This window comes from Nuphar pumila, chromosome 16, assembly GCF_984573655.1.
Source record: "Nuphar pumila chromosome 16, dmNupPumi1.hap1.1, whole genome shotgun sequence".
NCBI classification, from domain to species: Eukaryota; Viridiplantae; Streptophyta; class Magnoliopsida; order Nymphaeales; family Nymphaeaceae; genus Nuphar; species Nuphar pumila.
The window spans coordinates 49,887,504-49,893,411 of record NC_143264.1 but is presented as its reverse complement, the minus strand read 5'-3'; the positions used below and the strand labels follow the sequence as shown (position 1 = coordinate 49,893,411).

Genomic DNA, 5,908 nt, shown 5'->3' with positions numbered 1-5,908 from the left:
TCATTTCTCAAGTTTTACTGAAATTAAATTCATTTTATATGTTTAAATTGATTTCGGATCTGGGTCCATTGTCCAGATCCAAATCTGAGTCTCATTGTTCAAATTTTAAATTAAAATTATAGAAAATACCAAAAATAGCCTTTAAATAGCTCGAATAGTCCATTTGACATCCGTTTGGATCCATCACATTGTATTTCTCGATTCGAGTGCTAAAACTCGAACATTTTCTCAAAACCTGGGTCCAAACCCACTTTCTGAAGAAATTTCTCCAAAATGGTCTGAAATTCTCGGAGAAACACTCTTTGTAAATATTTCTCAGAAAAATATAAAATTTTAGTGTTTAAACTTTGTTTTGTTTAAAATTTTAGTTTTTCTACTACAAAATACAAAAAATGGGAAAGCAATACAAAAATCAAAAAAAAAAAATTGAGGAAAGCAAATGGTTTTAAAACTTGAAAATGGAATTTTTGCAAAAAACCTCCTTTTAAACATTTTTTTACAAAAGATTTTTCAAAGGGGCCTTCTTTTGGAAATTTGGAAAAGAGGCAACGACCTCTTTCCCACGCATCCTCCCTCTCACTTGCCGACCCTTCATCTCCAAACCAACTTCTTCTCCCTCAACCCCTGATCTTCAACCACCTCCCTCTCTCGAAGGATCCTCTTCCCCTTTAAGAGGAGAGCACGTAGAAGGATTCAGGATCCGTGATTCACATCCCCATTGGCCTCCTGAGCCTCTTCCCCTCCTTCCCTTTTCTATTCTGAACATTTTTCCTTGGTCCGGAGAAAATTCTGCAACAGAGTCTTCTTCTTTCTCCCCTCCTTCAGAATATCTGCAAGCCCACGATTGAAGCCCCAGCAAATCAGAAACCACTCAAGAAGCCTATCTGTGGAAGGCCATTTCGTTCAGCTGGGCTTCCAATCTTAGCAGTAATAGAAAGCCAGAGCAAAGCTACGGCATCACCAAGTTTCATCAGTATCTCCTTCCCCTTTCTTCAGAATCGCTGCGAACCAGGTGAGTGCTCTTCTTCATTTCCTAGTTTTCTTTTTTTTTTACTCTATCTTTGGGGCCACCATTTCATCGCGCCATCGATGGCGTCGAATTGCTTATGCAATCTCGGCTCATCTCTGTGCAACAACAATGGAATAGATTAACTCCAACATTTTTTATTTATTATTTAATTTCGTTGTTATCGCCCTTTCTTTTCCATGATAGATTTTTGACAGTGTTGTATATTGTAACTCCAATTTATATCCTGTTTTACTTTTGATCCCCTGTCTTATTGCAATTCCTGCGTTACATCCCATTTTCAATTTAGTTTTGATAATTAAGTCTGTGATTTTTTTTTTCTCTTTCTTCTTCTTCTTCTTTTTCTTCCTTTTATCTTCTATTGATTTTCAAATGCCATGTTTGCTTTTTCCACCAATCTGGATTTCTGGTTTTGATACGCAGTATCTGTGTATCACCCACATTCACTGAAGAAATGCATCATTCACTTGTCTATATTAATTCATTTCATTAGACGACTTCATTCATACATTTTTTTTTATTTTGTTTTCTTGTTTTGTTCCTCCCCTTTCATCGTATTGCTTCCATTTTCCTTCTATTCCCCTGTTTAATTTCTGTAATATGGGTTCGTTACGATCCCTTTCATTCATGGTTGTATTTTTTTTTTTTTACCAGCATAGCTTAGCCAATGTCTTCATCATGGGTGTGTTTGGCATCCTGTCCAGTTTTTTTTTTATTAGTTACTCTTTTATATATACATATAATACAATTTACCTCTTCTGCGTTTATCATGTAGTTCAATATCGCATAATATCGTTTATGTTTGGTTTCCTTTTTGTTTTGATAGCTTTGGGCACATCATATATATATCGGATGCATCTGATCATCATAATTTACATTATATCCATCCCTGTTGATATTGCTATTTAAGGTTTTTTTTTTTATCAGTAACGTTCTGTTTAGTAATGAAGGGATCTTCCTCTTATTTGAGTTTATATCCTCATTGGTTCCTCATCCCTCAATTCCATAAGACATACCTTTATACCATACAATGTAAATCATATAGTTGTTATTTATTAGTGTGTTTATACATCTGATTCACCTTTACAGTTATCTGAGAAAGCCCAATATTCACTGCTCCCCATTTTCCTGCCATTTCTTCATCAGCATCTCATAAATTATATAAGCATTTCATTTTTTTTCTACCCTTTTTCAAGTTTATTATGGTTATCCTCTTCACCGTATACATCTGTGGATATCCCTATGAATGTTACGGTGGATCCACACCTGCAACCCCTACCTGTTAACCATGCCTTCACCACAAGACATACCTCTTGTAACGCTATGGATTCCTTAAAGGCCTCTCCTGCTTCTGCTGTGAGTATCTCAGAAACCTTTGGTAGATTGAGAAAACAGGGCAGAGCAGCCTTCATGCTTTGCACTACTGCAGGTGACCTTGACCTTTCAGCCATAACCGAGGCATTGAAAATTCTTGATTCTTACATGATTGAAATGGATGTACCATCCTCCGACCCTTGGGCAAATGGGTCAGTTCTCCAGACAGTTACTATGAAGGCTCTGGTTAAAGAAGTTGGTGTCCATGGCTTAGTTGTGCCAAATGTTCCTCTAGAAGGGATTGAAATTCTGAGAAAGGGAGCCGCTAAAAATAACATTGACTTAGTGCCATTGATGACACTTACTACACCAAAGTATCAAATGGAAGCCATTGTTGATGCTTCATAGGGGTTCATATGCCCTATGAGTTCAATAAATGTCACTGGTGTTCACACTTCTGTAAGTTTATCTGTTTTAACTCTTTCGTATGACATAAAAGAGGCAATAGGTAAAATTGTGGTTGTTGGTTTTTGCATCTCAAAGACAGAGCATATGTCTCAAACATCAGCATGGGAGGCCAACGGCGTTATTGTGGGAGGCGCAATGGTAAAGAGGTTAGCTGAAGCAAGATCCCCTGAAGAAGGACCGAAGAATTTGCACATCTTCACTACATGATTGTATGATTAATAATTTTTTTTTTTTTGTCATCATCTCCACTAGCCCCATCATAATCCCCAGGTAAATCAGATTCTGAGGGAATCAAACCAAGATTGGCCGTGATATCCAGCTATCTCTCTGACAGAAATTGCAAGATACTTCTGCAACAAATCTTGATGTGCACAAGCTTCCAGCCTGTGTCAACTGGTGGGCAAAAGTTACGCAGCCATGGAGGCTGCAGTCAATATCAGGTTGTGACTTAAGCAAGACAACAAGCAGTTGCCTTTGCCTTCGTGATGTCTGAGATCACCCAGCATGCGGTCTGTAATAAGATACATCCTATATTTTTTTTTTTTACCACCTACAGCAATGTCGAGCATTGTTGTAGCTCTCTTTGCACAGGAAAGTGCCCTACTCCATTCCACCATTAGCGCCAGCAGCACCTTGCTGCGCCCTTTGCCTGCTACAACATCTACTTGCTGAAATACAACAGGCACTCTGCATTTAGTCACCTGTATTTTAGTGACATACCTATTCATTTAGGCTTAGCAACCTTGCCGAATGTTATGACACATAACATTTGTTAAGTATAGGCGCAATCACTGACATTCACCTGGTATACCCTTGCACCTTATCTTTCCCCTGAAGTTGCAATAGCATCTTGTTGCAATCCACCTTACCTTACCATAAACACATCACCGGTCTTCTGCCATCATCACTTCAGCACTGCGGCATCACATCTGTAGCGGTTTGCAGTATACTGCAATTACAGCAAAATCTTGTCTTCATCATCATATCAGCCCTCTGCACACTCACCTACCTGTCATTTTACCTCTCTCTGCGCTTTGCCACCCCTGTCATTGATTATTTTTGCTGCTACAGTATTATTTGCAGTAGCCTGGATATAATCAGCTCTTTTTCACAACACACTTACATTTGCCACCTGTGTATATCCCCTTTGGCTATCTCTCATATCTCTTCAGGCCTATTGTTCCATTCTCCACTTCATATATACAGTATATCCTACTACATTTCCCTTCAATATTTCATTTACCATCAATCACCCTTCTCCATCATTCTGCTGTATTTTTCACCATACCCCTTTAGCATAGCCTTCACATAGTTGCTGCATGTTCCATTCACTTACCCCAATTCATCTACTCTACATTCATACCACGTATATATATATATATATATATATATATATATATGTGTGTGTGTGTGTGTGTAAACACATTAATGGCTATGTTTCCCTAGCTTAGGCTGTCAATATTATTTTCATCCAGTATTAAGCATAAAGTAGGTAATGTGAATATCTCATTACTTACATTTCTGAAATCCATGTGATATGTGCAAATTCTCTTACTATTTTTGTTTTTGCAGGAAATGGATGGAAAATATCATTATTTAGAATTGTATATTTGATTCCATGTATTGTAATAGCTAGATATAATGAGAATTTACATTTCCGGCTTTAGATAGAATGAATGAGCATTGTAAAATACTATGAATTACTTGTTTTCATGCTTTTGCCTTTATTTCTCAAAATCTCACATGGGTGAAACACGAATGGCACGTGCACCATTTCGTAAGAGGTAAATTAATCCTAAGTTGATGATCCACACCAATGGCCATAGTCAGGGTGTGGACAAAATTTAGTATTTTTATCTTTTACGAAATAACACTGGATCCACATTGGATCCGTTTTCAAAATTCATCATATTTACTCAAATATTTTCTTCTTTTTATCAGAATTCAACTTAAAATTAATTCAAAATATATACCAATGGTCATAGTCAGGGTATATTGAGAATTAATTTCATTTTAAATTCTATAAAAGCACCAAATGTGTTTCATTCTTCACCTGAATTTAAATATAGATTATTATATAATACATTCAATGACCATAGTCAAGAATGTATTATATCTTCAATCTTATTTTGATTCATTTAAAGAATGGAATAGCTTTTCAAAACCCAATTTCAAAAATTATTCAAATTCATTCATCATTTAGGATAGAACTGCATCATATTTTCCAAAATTCCTTCTTCAAAACTCCAAGTAATGTAAATATCTTCCTCAATCTATCTTCAATCTTTCTCAAATTCAATTCATCCTTTCATTTTTCGAAATTCTATTTTTAATCTCAAAGTTCAATCCAACTTTGAGATTTCAAGTTCATTTTTATATATTCAAATTCAAATCAGATTTCAAAGTTCAAATTGACTTTAAAATTTCAAATTCATTTTTCAAAAGCTCTAATCAAACTCAAAGTTCAAATTAACTTTGAAATTCTTGATTCATTTTTCTAAATTTCAAATTCAAAACTTCAAATTTAAGGTCCAAATTGACTTTGGGATTCATCTGTATATTCAGAATTCATTTTCCAAGTTCAAATCTAACTTGGAAGTTTTTGACTCATCTTCTGAATATAAACTCCAAATCCATTTTAGGATCCAATATTCAACACAGTATTCAACCTTCACATTGGATCTCAGACTTCAAATCCAATTTCGTTATAGGATCCAGAATCCAACTCTACATTGGATCTCAGACTTCAGATCCAAATCCATCTTAGGATCCAGAATTCAACTTTACCTTGGATCTCAGACTTCAGATCCAAAACCATCTTAGGATCCAGAATCCAATTCTATTTTGAATCTTAAACTTCAGATCCAAAATCCATTCTAGGATCCAGAACCCAATTCTACTTTGGATCTTAGACTTCAGATCCAAATCCATTCTAGGATCCAGAACCCAAATTTATATCTGATCTCAGATCTCAGATCTTAAATCCATCTTTAGATCCAATTCCAATTCTAGATTTCAAATCCAATTCCATTTTCAGATCTCATCTGAACTCCCTAAATCCATTCTATTCTTAAATACCATTTGATTATCTCAGATCCA

At 35.7% G+C, this 5,908-nt stretch overlaps 1 pseudogene; it reads left to right on the top strand.

The window, feature by feature from the left end:
* The first annotated feature begins 2,350 nt into the window (after nucleotides 1-2,350).
* On the top strand, nucleotides 2,351-3,016 carry LOC149813233 (tryptophan synthase alpha chain pseudogene; annotated as a pseudogene).
* The last annotated feature ends 2,892 nt before the right edge of the window (nucleotides 3,017-5,908 follow it).